General features: G+C 41.6%; 1 protein-coding gene and 28 pseudogenes across 4 annotated transcripts in view; all 29 read right to left on the reverse strand.

Moving 5' to 3' along the window:
* NFIC (nuclear factor I C) overlaps positions 1-17180 on the reverse strand; it is an 863572-nt gene that overhangs the window by 564015 nt on the left and 282377 nt on the right. The gene's annotated exons all lie outside the window — the stretch shown is intronic.
* On the reverse strand, positions 717-835 carry LOC142706899 (5S ribosomal RNA; annotated as a pseudogene).
* On the reverse strand, positions 1090-1208 carry LOC142736256 (5S ribosomal RNA; annotated as a pseudogene).
* Positions 11621-11739, reverse strand: LOC142673307 (5S ribosomal RNA; annotated as a pseudogene).
* On the reverse strand, positions 11807-11925 carry LOC142737514 (5S ribosomal RNA; annotated as a pseudogene).
* On the reverse strand, positions 11993-12111 carry LOC142735975 (5S ribosomal RNA; annotated as a pseudogene).
* On the reverse strand, positions 12365-12483 carry LOC142677998 (5S ribosomal RNA; annotated as a pseudogene).
* On the reverse strand, positions 12551-12669 carry LOC142735557 (5S ribosomal RNA; annotated as a pseudogene).
* LOC142738184 (5S ribosomal RNA) lies at positions 12923-13041 on the reverse strand (annotated as a pseudogene).
* Positions 13109-13227, reverse strand: LOC142737079 (5S ribosomal RNA; annotated as a pseudogene).
* On the reverse strand, positions 13295-13413 carry LOC142738229 (5S ribosomal RNA; annotated as a pseudogene).
* On the reverse strand, positions 13481-13599 carry LOC142708056 (5S ribosomal RNA; annotated as a pseudogene).
* On the reverse strand, positions 13666-13784 carry LOC142710431 (5S ribosomal RNA; annotated as a pseudogene).
* On the reverse strand, positions 13852-13970 carry LOC142665726 (5S ribosomal RNA; annotated as a pseudogene).
* On the reverse strand, positions 14038-14156 carry LOC142706450 (5S ribosomal RNA; annotated as a pseudogene).
* Positions 14224-14342, reverse strand: LOC142713328 (5S ribosomal RNA; annotated as a pseudogene).
* On the reverse strand, positions 14596-14714 carry LOC142674794 (5S ribosomal RNA; annotated as a pseudogene).
* On the reverse strand, positions 14782-14900 carry LOC142728435 (5S ribosomal RNA; annotated as a pseudogene).
* On the reverse strand, positions 14968-15086 carry LOC142676388 (5S ribosomal RNA; annotated as a pseudogene).
* LOC142713339 (5S ribosomal RNA) lies at positions 15154-15272 on the reverse strand (annotated as a pseudogene).
* Positions 15340-15458, reverse strand: LOC142677326 (5S ribosomal RNA; annotated as a pseudogene).
* On the reverse strand, positions 15526-15644 carry LOC142688504 (5S ribosomal RNA; annotated as a pseudogene).
* On the reverse strand, positions 15712-15830 carry LOC142679064 (5S ribosomal RNA; annotated as a pseudogene).
* Positions 15898-16016, reverse strand: LOC142689644 (5S ribosomal RNA; annotated as a pseudogene).
* Positions 16270-16388, reverse strand: LOC142715787 (5S ribosomal RNA; annotated as a pseudogene).
* Positions 16456-16574, reverse strand: LOC142734176 (5S ribosomal RNA; annotated as a pseudogene).
* Positions 16642-16760, reverse strand: LOC142731919 (5S ribosomal RNA; annotated as a pseudogene).
* On the reverse strand, positions 16828-16946 carry LOC142734695 (5S ribosomal RNA; annotated as a pseudogene).
* LOC142673239 (5S ribosomal RNA) lies at positions 17014-17132 on the reverse strand (annotated as a pseudogene).

Below are 17180 nucleotides of genomic sequence, written 5' to 3' on the forward strand. Positions count from 1 at the left end.
GGATAGATAGATTGTATAGATAGATAGAAATCTATCTATACAGAGAATGTTTTAGTGTAACTGTATTTTTTTTCACTGTATTCTTCTGGCAGCAATTCTCCCGAGTCTCTTCTTCTCCTCAAACTGAAACAATGTTTGAGGAGAAGAAAAGAGGCAGGAGATTTACTGCCAGAAAAGTCAAAATAAAACAAATGTGGTCGCTGTGATAGGTTTTCACAGCGACCACATGATCAGGGACCATCAGATTGGTCCCTGATACTCTGCCCAGTGCCCAGAGCTGTTGGTAACAGCGAGGGCACAGGGCTGTGTGCACGCGATCGCGTGCACACTGTTTTCTATGCAGAAATGCATGTGATCGCTGTGATTGGTTGTCACAGCGATCACATGTTCAGGGGCCAAAAGATTGACCCCTGACATTCTGCCCAGTGCCCATGGCTGTTAGCAACAGCCAGGGCATAGAGCTGTGTGCACGCGATCGCGCGTGCACAGTCTCTGAAGTGCGGCCGTATATATACTATACGCCGGACTTTAGAGACCCTGGCCGCTGGCCGTATATTTACGGCCAGCGGTCGGGAACCTGTTAAAAGTCAATGGCCATTCTATGCTGAATGTACCTTCTCTCGTCAGATCACATTCAGCATAGAATGGCCATTGACTTTTAATCCAAACTCCTTTTTTAATCGATTGTGAAACAAAATCTAAACGACATAATAAAAAGTCAACAGCACCATTGCTTCCCAGACAGTCTCCCACACTGGTACTAGCAAGGACTTAAGCTGTGTAACTTCTGCAATCTGATGAAAGCAGGCACATTCAGCTTAGAAAGGCCATTGACATTTGAAACTTTAGTCCATTGTCCTTATTTAATCGATTGTGAAACAAAATCTAAATGGCATAACAATAGGTCAACAGCTCTTCGGATTCCTAGACAGCCTCCCACAATGGAACTAGTGAGACCTTAAGGCGGGTTACTTCTGCAATCTGGCGGGAGCAGGCACATTCAGCTTAGAATGGCCATTGACTTTTAATGCTTTAGTCCATAGTCCTTTTTAATCGATTGTGAAACAAAATCTAAACGACATAATAAAAAATCAACCGCACCACGGATTCCCAGACAGTCTCCCACACTGGTACTAGCGAGGCCTTAAGCTGTGTAACTTCTGCGATCTGACGAGAGCAGGGACATTCAGCTTAGAATGGCCATTGACTTTTAATGCTTTAGTCCATAGTCCTTTTTAATCGATTGTGAAACAAAATCGAACCTGCATGACAATTGGTCTAGAGCACCACGGATTCCCAGACAGGCTCCCACACTGATACTAGATAGGTCTAAGGCTATATTCAGACGAACGTAAAATACGCGCGTGCAACGCGCGTGATTTTCATGCGCGTTGCCCGAACCTATATTAGTCTATGGGGCTGTGCAGACATGTGCGTGGTTTTTGCGCAGCGTTGCTCCGTTGCCAAAAAGGCACGACATGTCCGTTGATTCAGCGTTTTCAACGCATCACGCACCCATTGAAGTCAATGGGTGCGTGAAAACAACGCAGGGCACACGGAAGCACCTCCGTACGCACAGCGTTTTTCACGCAACACTTGTTAAGTCTATGTAAATGAGTTGAGCAGACTAGACAAAACAACTACAAACCAGGAAGTGGCTTTTCACTTTCTGAGCACATGCGCACAGTTTAAACTGACATCTGCAGCAATAGTAGTTTTTTAACCTGTAAAACCACCCAAAAACATCAAACACGGGCCAAAGTGTGAGGTAACGTGAAATCTTGATGCGAACATGTGCTCACAGCAAGCAGGTGTTGGAGAAGGTGTCTTTTTGTAGGCTGCCCTCTCCATTACTCTACCCTCCATTGTTTTGACGCGCGTAAAAAACGCATGCCATACGCGCGTTAAATACGCTATCACGCTGCCCAAACGGATGCCACACGCTACTCCAACGCAACCGAAACGGCGCATTTTTCACGCGCGCAAAAACGCAACGTTCGTGTGAATCCAGCCTTAAGGTGTTGTTCTACTGCGATTTAAAGAGAGAAGGCACATTTCAGCTTAGAATGGCTATTGACTATTAATGCTTTAATCAATAGTCCTTTTTAATCGATTGTGAAACAAAATCTAAAGCGCATAACAGGTCAACAGCACCACGGATTCCCAGACAGTCTCCCACACTGGTACTAGCAAGGTCTTAAGCTGTGTGACTTCAGCATTCTGACGAGAGCATGCACATTTAGCTTAGAGTGGCCATTGACTTTTATTGCTTTAGTCCAAAGTCCCTTTTTAAATCGATTGTGAAACAAAATCTAAGCAGTATAACAATAAGTCAACAGCACCACAAATTCCAGAACAGGCTCCCACATTGGTACTAGCGAGGGCTTAAACTGTGTAACTTCTGCGCTCTGACGAGAGCAGGAACATTCAGCATAGTATGGCCATTAACTTTTAATGTTTTAGTCCAAAGTCAGTTTATCGATTGTGAAACAAAATCTAAACGGCAAACAGGTCTACAGCAATATGGATTTTCAGACAGCCTCCCACACTGGTACTAGCAAGGTCTTAATCTGTGTAATTTCTGCGATCTGATGAGAGAAAGCACATTCAGCTTAGAATGGCCATTGACATTTATAGCTTTAGTCCATAGTCCTTAATTAATAGAGTGTGAAACAAACTCTAAACATGGCTATAGTTCAACAGCACCACAGATTCCCAGTCTTCCACACTGGTACTAGCAAGGCCTTAAGCCGGGTAACTTCTGTGATCTAAGGAAAGCAGGTACGTTTAGCTTAGAATGGCCATTGACTTTTAAAACTTTAGTGCATAGTCCTTTTTAGTAGATTGTGAAATAAAATCTAAACAGCAAACAGGTCTACATTACCACGGTTTCCCAGCCAGCCTACCACACTGGTACTAGCAAGATCTTAAGCTGTGTAACTTCAGCGATGTGATGAGCATGCACATTTGGCTTAGAATGGGCATTGACATCTACTGCTTTAAAGGGAATGTGTTGCCAGAAAAACATGTTTTTTTTTTAAAAATTAAACATTTAGTGTGTGGGTGATTAAACATTGTTCAAATTTTTTTTTTTTTTTTCGCGAGTCAGGAAATATTATAAATTTTTTCTAATTTATAATACTACCCATTTTTGGTCACTAGATGGAGCTAGTTCCCAAAATTGCAGCATTGCAACATTGGGTTAAAAGCCCTCGCTCTAGTGAGCTCTCAGCATCCCCCCCTCCTTTATCCTGGCTAGTGCCGGGATAAACGAGGGGTTTGAAAGGTTTAACCTCCTACACTGTGTGTCGCCATTTTTTGAGGTAACCCACAGTGTAGTAGGTTTACATACAGTAGTAAACACACACAAACACTAACATACATTGAAATCTCTTACCTGCTCCTGCCGCCGCGGCTCCCTCCGGCCCGTCCGCTCCCTTTGCTGCCGCTGTTCCATGTGCACAAGTCCGGAAGCCGCGACCGGAAGTAGTAATATTACTGTCCGGCCGCGACTTCCGGTCCACAGGAAAATGGCGCCGGATTTCGAATAGGACTGTGTGGGAGCGGCGCATGCGCAGTTCCCACACAGACGCCGTACACGGCAGTCAATGGGACGGGAGCCGTTCGCAGTCCCTATGGGACTGTGGCTGCCGTATTCCATGTCTGTGTGTGTCGTTAATCGACACACACAGAAATGGAACAAAAAATGGCAGCCCCCATAGGGAAGAAAAAGTGTAAAAATAAGAAACAGTAAAACACAAACACACAAATGAATATAAACGTTTTTATTAAAGCACTAACATCTTTAACATATAAAAAATTTATTTGTGATGACACTGTTCCTTTAATCCTTAGTCCTTTTTTAATCGATTGTGAAACAAAATCTAAAAGACATAATATATCAACCGCACTACGGATTCCCAGACAGTCTCCCACACTGGTACTAACGAGGCCTAAAGCTGTGTAACTTCTGTGATCTGACAAGAGCAGGAATATTCAGCTTAGAATGGCCATTGACTTTAAAAGATTTTATCCATAGTCCTTTTTTAATAGATTGTGAAAACAAAATCTAAACGCCAAACAATAGGTCTACAACAAAACAGATTCCCAGACAGCCTCCCACACTAGTACTAGCGAGGTCTTAATATGTGTAACTTCTGCAATCTGACGAGGGCAGGCACATTCAGCTTAGAATGGCCATTGACATTTAAAGCTTTAGTCCATAGTCCTTTTTTAATCGATTGTGAAACAAAATCTAAACAACATAGCTGGAGGTCAACAGCACCATAGATACCCAGACAGTCTCCCACACTAGTACTAGCAAGGCCTTAAGCCATGTAACTACTGCGATCTGACGAGAGCAGGTACATTCAGCTTAGATTAGCCAAAAAAAGGACTATGGACTAAAATTTTAAATCGATTGTGAAACAAAATCTAAACGGCAAACAATAGGTCTACAGCACCGTGGATTCCCAGACAGTCTCCCACATAGGTACTAGAGAGGCCTTAAGGAGCATTACTTCTGCAATATGATGAGAGAAGGCACATTCAGCTTAGAATGGTCATTGACTAGTAAAGCTTTAGTCTATAGTCCTTTTTAATAGATTGTGAAACAAGATCTAGACGGCATAACAATAGTTCAACAGCACCACGGATTCCAAGACAGTTTCCCACACTAGTACTAGCAAAGTCTTAAGCCATGTAACTTCTATGAAGTAACAAGAGCAGGTACATTCAGCTTAGAATGGCCATTACCTTTTAATGCTTTAGTCCATAGTCCTTCTTTAATAGATTGTGAAACAAAATTTAAATGGCATAACTATAGGTCAACAGTACTATGGATTCTAAGACAGACTCCCACACTGGTACAAGCAGGGTCTTAAGGCATATAACTTTTATGAACTGATGAGAGCAGGTATATTCAGCTTAGAATGGACATTGACTTTTAAAGAGTTAGTCCATAGTCCTTTTTTAATCGATTGTGAAACAAAATTTAAACAGCAAACAATAGGCCTCCCACACTGGTACTAGCGAGATCTTAAGGCGTTATTCTTCTGCGGTTTGACGACAGAAGGCACATTCAGCTTAGAACGGCCTTTGACTTTTAAAGCTTTAGTCTTTAGTCTATAGTCCTTTTTAATCGATTCTGAAACAAAATCTAAACGGCATAACAATATGTGAACAGCGCCACGGATTCCTGGACTGGTACTAGCAAAGCCTTAAGCTGTGCAATTTATGCAATCTGACGAGAGCAGGCATGTTCAGCTTAGAATGGCCCTTGACATTTGATGCTTTAGTCCATAGTCCTTTTCGAATCGATTGTGAAACAAAATTTAAACTGCATGACAATAGGTTAACTGCACCACGGATTCCAAGACAGTCTCCCACACTGGTACTAGGAAGGTCTTAAGCTGTGTATCTTCTGCTATCTGTCAAGAGCAGGCACATTCAGATTGGAATGACCATAGACTTTTAAATTTTTAGTACTTTTTTAATCGATGGTGAAACAAAACCTAAACGGCAAACAACAAGTCTACAGCACCACGGATTCCAAGACAGTCTCCCACACTAGCACTAGCGAGGGCTTAAGCCATGTAACTACTATAATCAGACGAGAGCAGGCACTCTCAGCTTAGAATGGCCATTGACATCTTTAGCGTTAGTCCATAATCCTTTTTTAATCGATTGTGAAACAAAAGCTAAACAGCATAACAATAGGTCAACAGCACCACGGATTCCTAGACGGTCTCCCACACGACTACTAGCAGGGTCTTAAGCCAGGTAACTTCTATGATCAGACAAGAGCAGGGAGAGCAGGTACATTCAGCATAGAATGACCTTTGTCTTTTAAAACTTTAGTCCTTTTTGGTCGATTGTGAAATAAAATCTAAACTGCATAACATTAGTTCAACAGCACCATGGATAACCAGACAGTCTCCCACGCTGGTAATAGTAAGGTCTTAAGCCGTGTAACTTCTGCGATGTGATGAGAGCAGGCACATTCAGCTTAGAATAGCCATAGACAGAAAACTTTAGCCCATATTCCTTTTTTAAAAAATCGTGAAACAAAATCTAAACAACACAATAATATGTCAACCGCACCACGGATTCCCAGTCTCCCACACTGGTACTAGCAAGGGCTTAAGCTATATAACTTCTGCAAACTGACAAGAGCAGGCACTTACAGCTTAGAATGGCCATTGACATTTAAAGCTTTAATCCATAGTCCTTTTTAAATCGATTGTGAAAAAAAATCTAAACGGCAAACAATTGGTCTACAATTGGTTCTCCGTGGAACTACTGTCCCGTACTGAAAACATGATTACAGTACGGGACAGTTGTCCTGCAGCGAGGCAGGGACTCCTAGCATCGTATATAACTATGATGCTAGGAGCCCGGCTCCCTGCACTGTGTTCGGTCCGGGACTTCCGGACTAAATACATTCCGTCCATTACGGACATAACATGGTCGTATGAATCCAGCCTTAAAGCTTTATTCCATAGTCCTTTTTTAATCGATTGTGAAACAAAATCTAAACAACATAGCTTTAGGTCAACAGTACCACAGATTCCTAGACAGTCTCCCACACTGGTACAAGTGAGGATTTAAGCCGGGTAACTACTGTGATCTAATGCAAGCATGCACATTCAGCTTAGAATGGACATTGACTTTTAAAACTTAAGTCCATAGTCCTTTTTAATCGATTGTGAAACAAAATCTAAACTGCATAACAATAGGTCAACAGTACCACGGATTCCCAGACAGTCTCCCACACTGATACTAGAGAGGCCTTAAGCCATTAAACTACTGTGATCTGACAAGAGCAGGCACATTCAGCTTAGAATGGCCATTGACTTCAAAACCTTTTATCCATAGTCCTTTTTTAATCGATTGTGAAACAAAATCTAAACGTCAAACACTAGGTCTACAGCAAAACAGATTCCCAGACAGCCTCCCACCCTGGTACTAGCGAGGTCTTAATATGTGTAACTTCTGCGATCTGACGAGAGAATGCACATTTAGCTTAGAATGGCCATTGACATTTAAAGCTTTAGTCCATAGTCCTTTTTTAATCGATTGTGAAACAAAATCTGAAGAATAAAGTTGGAGGTCAACAGCACCATGGATCCACACACTATCTCCCACACTAGTACTAGCAATGTATTAAGCCAGGTAACTACTGTGATCTAACGAACACAGGCACATTCAGCTTAGAATGGCCATTAACTTTTAAAACTTTAGTTCATAGTCCTTTTCAATCGATTGTGAAACAAACTCTAAACTGCATAACAAAAGGTCAACCACACCACGGATTCCCAGTCAGTCTCCCACACTGGTACTAGCGAGGCCTTAAGCTGAGTAACTTTTGCAATGAGACAAGAGCAGGCACATTCAGCTTAGAATGGCCATTGACATTAAATGCTTTATCTCATAGTCCTTTTTAATCGATTGTGAAACAAAATCTAAACTACATAATAAAAAGGCAACCCCACCACGGATTCACAGATAGCTTCCCACACTGGTACTAGCGAGGCCTTAAGCTGTGTAACTTCTGGAGATCTGAAGAGAGCAGACACATACAGCATAGAATGGCCATTGCCATTAAATGCTTTAATCCATAGTCCTTTTTAATCGATTGTGAAACAAATTCTAAACAATATAATAAAAAGTCAACCACACCACAGATTCCCAGACACTGGTACTAGCAAGGCCTTAAGCTGTGTAACTTCTGCGACCTGACGAGAGCAGGCACATTCAGCATAGCATTGCCATTGACATTAAATGCTTTAATCCATAGTCCTTTTTAATCGATTGTGAAACAAAATCTAAACGACATAATGAAAAGTCAACCGCACCACGGATTCCCAGACAGTCTCCCACACGGGTACTAGCGAGGGCTTAAGCTGTGCAACTTCTGCAATCTGACGAGAGAAGGAACATTAATTTTAGAACGGCCATTGACATAAAATGCTTTAATCCATAGTCCTTTTTAATCGATTGTGAAACAAAATCTAAACATAATAAAAAGTCAACCGCACCACGGATTCCCAGACAGTCTCCCACACTGGTACTAGCGTGGTCTTAATATATGTAACTTCTGCGATCTGACGAGAGAAGGCACATTTAGCTTAGAATGGCCATTGACATTTAAAGCTTTAGTCCATAGTTTTTTTTTAATCGATTGTGAAACAAAATCTGAACAACATAGTTGGAGGTCAACAGCACCATGGATCCGCACACTATCTCCCACACTAGTACTAGCAAGGTATTAAGCCAAGGAACTACTGTGATCTAACGAACACAGGCACATTCAGCTTAGAATGGCCATTAACGTTTAAAACTTTAGTTCATATTCCTTTTCAATCGATTGTGAAAAAAAATCTAAACTGCATAACTAAAGGTCAACCGCACCACGGATTCCCAGACCGTCTCCCACACTGGTACTAGCAAGTCCTTAAGTTGTGTAACTACTGTGCTCTGACAAGAGCAAGCACATTCAGCTTAGAAAGGCCATTGACTTTTAAAGATTTAGTCCATAGTCCTATTTTAATCGATTGTGAAACAAATGCTAAACAGTATAAAAATAGGTCAACAGCGCCACGTAATCCCAGACAGGCTCCCACACTCGAAATTGCGATGCTTTAAAACATGTAGCTTTTGAGACATGACAAGAGCAAGCACGTTCAGCTTAGAATGGCTGTTACCTTTTAAAGCTTTAGTCCATAGTCCTTCTTTAATCGATTGTGAAACAAAATCTAAACAGCATAACTATAGGTCAACAGCACCACGGATTAGCAGACAGCCTCCCACGCTGGTACTAGCAAGGTCTTAAGCCATGAAACTTCTGCGATGTGACGAGAGCAGGCACTTTCAGCTTAGAATGGCCATTGACATTAAAAGTGTTACTCCATATTCCTTTTTTAATCGATTGTAAAACAAAATCTAAATTGCATAACAATAGGTCAACGGATTCCCACGCTGGTACTAAAGAGGCCTAAAGACATGTAACTACTGCGATCTGACGAGAGCAGGCACATACAGCTTAGAATGGCCATTGACTTTTAAGACTTTAGTCCATAGTCCTTTTTTATCGATTGTGAAACAAAATCTAAACAGACATAACAATAGGTCAACAGCACCAAGGATTCCCAGACAGACTCCCACACTGTAACTACTGCGTTCTGACAACAGCAGGCAAATTCAGCTTAGAATGGCCATTCGCTTTTGAAACTTTTGAAACTTTTGTCCATAGTCCTTTTAAGTCGATTGTGAAACAAAATCTAAACTGCATAACAATAGGTCAACAGCACAACAGACAGTCTCCCACACTGGTACTGGCAAGGTGTTAAGCTGTGTAATTTCTGCAATCTGATGAGAGAAGGCACATTCAGCTTAGAATGTCTACTGACACCTTAAAGGAACAGTGTCATCACAAATTATTTTTTTATATGTTAAAGATGTTAGTGCTTTATTAAAAACGTTTATATTCATTTGTGTGTTTGTGTTTTACTTTTTCTTATTTTTACACTTTTTCTTCCCTATGGGGGCTGCCATTTTTTGTTCCATTTCTGTGTGTGTCGATTAACGACACATACAGACATGGAATACGGCAGCCACAGTCCCATAGGGACTGCGAACGGCTCCCGTCCCATTGACTTCAGTGTACGGCGTCTGTGTGGGAACTGCGCATGCGCCGCTCCCACACAGTCCAATTCGAAATTGGCGCCGTCCGGCGCCATTTTCCTGTGGACCGGAAGTCGCGGCCGGACAGTAATATTACTACTTCCGGTCGCGGCTTCCGGATTTGTGCACTTGGACCAGCGGCAGCAAACGGAGCGGACGGGCCGGAGGGAGCCGCGGCGGCAGGAGCAGGTAAGAGATTTCAATGTATGTTCGTGTTTGTGTGTGTTTACTACTGTATGTAAACCTACTACACTGTGTGTTAGCTCAAAAAATGGCGACACACAGTGTAGGAGGTTACACCGTTCAAACCCCTCATTTATCCCGGCACTAGCCAGGATAAAGGAGGGGGGGATGCTGAGAGCTCACTAGAGCGAGGGCTTTTTACCCAATTTTGCAAAGCTGCAATTTCGGGAATAGCTCCATCTAGTGACCAAAAATGGGTAGTATTATAAATTAGAATTAATTTATAATATTTCCTGACTTGTGAAAAAAATAAAAAAAATTTGAACAATGTTTAATCACCCACACACTAAATGTTTAATTTTTTTTAAAAAAACATGTTTTTCTGGCAACACATTCCCTTTAAGCTTTAGTCCATAGTCCTTTTTTTAATCGATTATGAAACATAATCTAAACGACATAGTAATAAGTAAACCACACCACGGATTCCCAGACAGTCTCTCACACTGGTACTAGCGAGGTCTTAAAGTGTTATTCTTCTGCGATTTGACGAGAAAAGGCACATTTCAGCTTAGAATGGTCATTAACTTTTAAAGCTTTAGTCTATTTTTATTTTTAATATATTGTGAAACAAAATCTAAACAGCATAACAATAGGTCAACAGCACCACAGAATCCCACACTGGTACTAGCGAGCCCCAAAGCCACGTGAGTACTGCAATCTGATGAGAGCAGGCACATTCAACTTAGAATGGCCATTGACATCTTAAGCTTTAGTCCATAGTCCTTTTTTAATTGATTGTGAAACAAAAGCTAAACAACATTATAATAAGTCAACAGCACCACGGATTCCCAGACAGTCTCCCACACTGGTACTAGCGAGGTCTTAAAGTGTTATTCTTCTGCGATTTGACGAGAAAAGGCACATTTTAGCTTAGAATAGACGTTAACGTTTAAAGCTTTAGTCTATTTTTATTTTTAATCCGTTGTGAAACAAAATCTAAACAACAAAGCGTTAGGTCAACAGCACCACGGATTGCCAGACAGTCTCCCACACTGGTACTAGCGAGGTCTTAAAGTGTTAATCTTCTGCGATTTGACGAGAAAAGGCACATTTCAGCTTAGAATGGCCATTAACTTTTAAAGCTTTAGTCTATTTTTATTTTTAATTGATTGTGAAACAAAATCTAAACAGCATAACAATAGGTCATCAGCACCACGGATTCCCAGACAGTCTCCCACACTAGTAAGGCCTTAAGCCGTGTAACTACTGCGATCTGACGAGAGCAGGCACATTCAGCTTAGAATGGCCATTGACATTAAATGCTTTAATCCATAGTCCTTTTTAATCGATTGTGAAACAAAATCTAAACGACATAATAAAAAGTCAACCACACCACGGATTCCCAGACAGTCTCTCACGCTGGTACTAGCGAGGTTTTATGCTGTGTAACTTCTGCGATCTGACGAGAGAAGGGACATTCAGCTTAGAATGGCCATCGACATTAAATGCTTTAATCCATAGTCCTTTTTAATCTATTGTGAAACAAAATCTAAACGACATAATAAAAAGTCAACCGCACCACGGATTCCCAGACAGTCTCCCACACTGGTACTAGCGAGGCCTTAAGCTGTGTAACTTCTGCTATCTGACGAGAGAAGGGACATTCAGCTTAGAATGGCCATTGACATTAAATGCTTTAATCCATAGTCCTTTTTAATCTATTGTGAAACAAAATCTAAACGACATAATAAAAATTCAACCGCACCACGGATTCCCAGACAGTCTCCCACATTGGTACTAGCGAGGCCTTAAGCTGTGTAACTTCTGCGTTCTGACGAGAGCAGGCACATTCAGCATAGAATGGCCATTGACGTTAGATGCTTTAATCCATAGTCCTATTTAATCTATTGTGAAACAAAATCTAAACGACATAATAAAAAGTCAACCGCACCACAGATTCCCAGACAGTCTCCCACACTGGTACTAGTGAGGCCTTAAGCTGTGTAACTTCTGCGATCTGACGAGAGCAGGCACATTCAGCTTTGAATGGCCATTGACATTAAATGCTTTAATCCATAGTCCTTTTTAATCGATTGTGAAACAAAATCTAAACGACATAATAAATAGTCAACCGCACCACGGATTCCAAGACAGTCTCCCACACTGGTACTAGCGAGGCCTTAAGCTGTGTAACTTCTGCGATCTGACGAGAGCAGGCACATTCAGCTTAGAATGGCCATTGACATTAAATGCTTTAATCCATAGTCCTTTTTAATCGATTGTGAAACAAAATCTAAACGACATAATAAAAAGTCAACCACACCAAGGATTCACAGACAGTCTCTCACACTGGTACTAGCGAGGTTTCAAGCTGTGTAACTTCTGCGATCTGACGAGAGCAGGGACATTCAGCTTGGAATGGCCATTGACATTAAATGCTTTAATCCATAGTCCTTTTTAATCTATTGTGAAACAAAATCTAAACGACATAATAAAAAGTCAACCGCACCACGGATTCCCAGACAGTCTCCCACACTTGTACTAGCGAGGCCTTAAGCTGTGTAACTTCTGTGATCTGACGAGAGCAGGCACATTCAGCTTAGAATGGCCATTGACATTAAAAGCCTTAATCCATAGTCCTATTTAATCTATTGTGAAACAAAATCTAAACAACATAATAAAAAGCCAACCGCACCACGGATTCCCAGACAGTCTCCCACACTGGTACTAGCGAGGCCTTAAGCTGTGTAACTTCTGCGATCTGACGAGAGCAGGGACATTCAGCTTAGAATGGCCATTGACATTAAACGCTTTAATCCATAGTCCTTTTTAATCGATTGTGAAACAAAATCTAAACGACATAATAAAAATTCAACCGCACCACGGATTCCCAGACAGTCTCCAACACTGGTACTAGCGAGACCTTAATCTGTGTAACTTCTGCATTCTGACGAGAGCAGGCACATTCAGCTTAGAATGGCCATTGACGTTAAATGCTTTAATCCATAGTCCTATTTAATCTATTGTGAAACAAAATCTAAACGACATAATAAAAAGACAACCGCACCACGGATTCCCAGACAGTCTTCCACACTGGTACTAGCGAGGCCTTAAGCTGTGTAACTTCTGCGATCTGACGAGAGCAGGCACATTCAGCTTAGAATGGCCATTGACATTAAATGCTTTAATCCATAGTCCTTTTTAATCGATTGTGAAACAAAATCTAAACGACATAATAAAAACTCAACCGCACCACGGATTCCCAGACAGTCTCCCACACTGGTACTAGCGAGGCCTTAAGCTGTGTAACTTCTGCGATCTGACGAGAGCAGGCACATTCAGCTTAGAATGGCCATTGACATTAAATGCTTTAATCCATAGTCCTTTTTAATCGATTGTGAAACAAAATCTAAACGACATAATAAAAAGTCAACCGCACCACGGATTCCCAGACAGTCTCCCACACTGGTACTAGCGAGGCCTTAAGCTGTGTAACTTCTGCGATCTGACGAGAGCAGGCACATTCAGCTTAGAATGGCCAGTGACATTAGATGCTTTAATCCATAGTCCTTTTTAATCGATTGTGAAACAAAATCTAAACGACATAATAAAAAATCAACCGCACCACGGATTCCCAGACAGTCTCCCACACTGGTACTAGCGAGGCCTTAAGCTGTGTAACTTCTGCTATCTGACGAGAGCAGGGCCATTCAGCTTAGAATGGCCATTGACATTAAATGCTTTAATCCATAGTCCTTTTTAATCGATTGTGAAACAAAATCTAAACGACATAATAAAAGTCAACCGCACCACGGATTCCCAGACAGTCTCTCACACTGGTACTAGCGAGGCGTTAAGCTGTGTAACTTCTGCGATCTAATGAGAGCAGGCACATTCAGCTTAGAATGGCCATTGACATTAAAAGCCTTAATCCATAGTCCTATTTAATCTATTGTGAAACAAAATCTAAACAACATAATAAAAAGGCAACCGCACCACGGATTCCCAGACAGTCTCCCACACTGGTACTAGCGAGGCCTTAAGCAGTGTAACTTCTGCGATCTGACGAGAGCAGGCACATTCAGCTTAGAATGGCCATTGACATTAAATGCTTTAATCCATAGTCCTTTTTAATCGATTGTGAAACAAAATCTAAACGACATAATAAAAATTCAACCGCACCACGGATACCCAGACAGTCTCCCACACTGGTACTAGCGAGGCCTTAAGCTGTCTAACTTCTGCGATCTGAAGAGAGCAGGGACATTCAGCTTAGAATGGCCATTGACATTAAATGCTTTAATCCATAGTCCTTTTTAATCGATTGTGAAACAAAATCTAAACGACATAATAAAAAGTCAACCGCACCACGGATTCCCAGACAGTCTCCCACACTGGTACTAGCGAGGCCTTAAGCTGTGTAACTTCTGCGATCTGACGAGAGCAGGCACATTCAGCTTAGAATGGCCATTGACATTAAATGCTTTAATCCATAGTCCTTTTTAATCGATTGTGAAACAAAATCTAAACGACATAATAAAAAGTCAACCGCACCACGGATTCCCAGACAGTCTCCCACACTGGTACTAGCGAGGCCTTAAGCTGTGTAACTTCTGCGATCTGCCAAGAGCAGGGACATTCAGCTTAGAATAGCCATTGACATTAAATGCTTTAATCCATAGTCCTTTTTAATCGATTGTGAAACAAAATCTAAACGACATAATAAAAATTCAACTGCACCACGGATACCCAGACAGTCTCCCACACTGGTACTAGCGAGGCCTTAAGCTGTGTAACTTCTGCGTTCTGACGAGAGCAGGCACATTCAGCTTAGAATGGCCATTGACGTTAAATGCTTTAATCCATAGTCCTATTTAATCTATTGTGAAACAAAATCTAAACGACATAATAAAAAGTCAACCGCACCACGGATTCCCAGACAGTCTCCCACACTGGTACTAGCGAGGCCTTAAGCTGTGTAACTTCTGCGTTCTGACGAGAGCAGGCACATTCAGCTTAGAATGGCCATTGACGTTAAATGCTTTAATCCATAGTCCTATTTAATCTATTGTGAAACAAAATCTAAACGACATAATAAAAAGTCAACCGCACCACGGATTCCCAGACAGTCTCCCACACTGGTACTAGCGAGGCCTTAAGCTGTGTAACTTCTGCGATCTGACGAGAGCAGGCGCATTCAGCTTAGAATGGCCATTGACATTAAATGCTTTAATCCATAGTCCTATTTAATCTATTGTGAAACAAAATCTAAACGACATAATAAAAAGTCAACCGCACCACGGATTCCCAGACAGTCTCCCACACTGGTACTAGCGAGGCCTTAAGCTGTGTAACTTCTGCGATCTGACGAGAGCAGGCACATTCAGCTTAGAATGGCCATTGACGTTAAATGCTTTAATCCATAGTCCTAATTAATCTATTGTGAAACAAAATCTAAACGACATAACAAAAAGTCAACCGCACCACAGATTCCCAGACAGTCTCCCACACTGGTACTAGCGAGGCCTTAAGCTGTGTAACTTCTGCGATCTGACAAGAGCAGGGACATTCAGCTTAGAATGGCCATTGACATTAAATGCTTTAATCCATAGTCCTTTTTAATCGATTGTGAAACAAAATCTAAACGACATAATAAAAATGCAACCGCACCACGGATTCCCAGACAGTCTCCCACACTGGTACTAGCAAGGCCTTAAGCTGTGTAACTTCTGCGATCTGACGAGAGCAGGCACATTCAGCTTAGAATGGCCATTGACAATAAATGCTTTAATCCATAGTCCTTTTTAATCGATTGTGAAACAAAATCTAAACGACATAATAAAGAGTCAACCGCACCACGGATTCCCAGACAGTCTCCCACACTGGTACTAGCGAGGCCTTAAGCTTTGTAACTTCTGCGATCTGACGAGAGCAGGCACATTCAGCTTAGAATGGCCATTGATATTAAATGCTTTAATCCATAGTCCTTTTTAATCGATTGTGAAACAAAATCTAAACGACATACTAAAAAGTCAACCGCACCACGGATTCCCAGACAGTCTCCCACACTGGTACTAGCGAGGCCTTAAGCTGTGTAACTTCTGCGATGTGACGAGAGCAGGCACATTCAGCTTAGAATGGCCATTGACGTTAAATGCTTTAATCCATAGTCCTATTTAATCTATTGTGAAACAAAATCTAAACGACATAATAAAAAGTCAACCGCACCACGGATTCCCAGACAGTCTCCCACATTGGTACTAGCGAGGCGTTAAGCTGTGTAAGTTCTGCGATCTAACAAGAGCAGGCACATACAGCTTAGACTGGCCATTGACATTAAATGCTTTAATCCATAGTCCTTTTTAATCGATTGTGAAACAAAATCTAAACGACATAATAAAAAGTCAACCGCACCACGGATTCCCAGACAGTCTCCCACACTGGTACTAGCGAGGCCTTAAGCTGTGTAACTTCTGCGATCTGACGAGAGCAGGAACATTCAGCTTAGAATGGCCATTGACATTAAATGCTTTAATCCATAGTCCTTTTTAATCGATTGTGAAACAAAATCTAAACGACATAATAAAAAGTCAACCGCACCACGGATTCCCAGACAGTCTCCCACACTGGTACTAGCGAGGCCTTAATCTGTGTAACTTCTGCGTTCTGACGAGAGCAGGCACATTCAGCTTAGAATGGCCATTGACGTTAAATGCTTTAATCCATAGTCCTATTTAATCTATTGTGAAACAAAATCTAAACGACATAATAAAAAGTCAACCGCACCACGGATTCCCAGACAGTCTCCCACACTGGTACTAGCAAGGCCTTAAGCTGTGTAACTTCTGCGATCTGACGAGAGCAGGCACATTCAGCTTAGAATGGCCATTGACATTAAATGCTTTAATCCATAGTCCTATTTAATCTATTGTGAAACAAAATCTAAACGACATAATAAAAAGTCAACCGCACCACGGATTCCCAGACAGTCTCCAACACTGGTACTAGCGAGGCCTTAAGCTGTGTAACTTCTGCGATCTGACGAGAGCAGGCACATTCAGCTTAGAATGGCCATTGACATTAAATGCTTTAATCCATAGTCCTTTTTAATCGATTGTGAAACAAAATCTAAACGACATAATAAAAAGGCAACCGCACCACGGATTCCCAGACAGTCTCCCACACTGGTACTAGCAAGACCTTAAGCTGTGTAACTTCTGCGTTCTGACGAGAGCAGGCACATTCAGCTTAGAATGGCCATTGACATTAAATGCTTTAATCCATAGTCCTTTTTAATCGATTGTGAAACAAAA

Source organism: Rhinoderma darwinii, chromosome 1 (assembly GCF_050947455.1).
Source record: "Rhinoderma darwinii isolate aRhiDar2 chromosome 1, aRhiDar2.hap1, whole genome shotgun sequence".
NCBI classification, from domain to species: domain Eukaryota; kingdom Metazoa; phylum Chordata; class Amphibia; order Anura; family Rhinodermatidae; genus Rhinoderma; species Rhinoderma darwinii.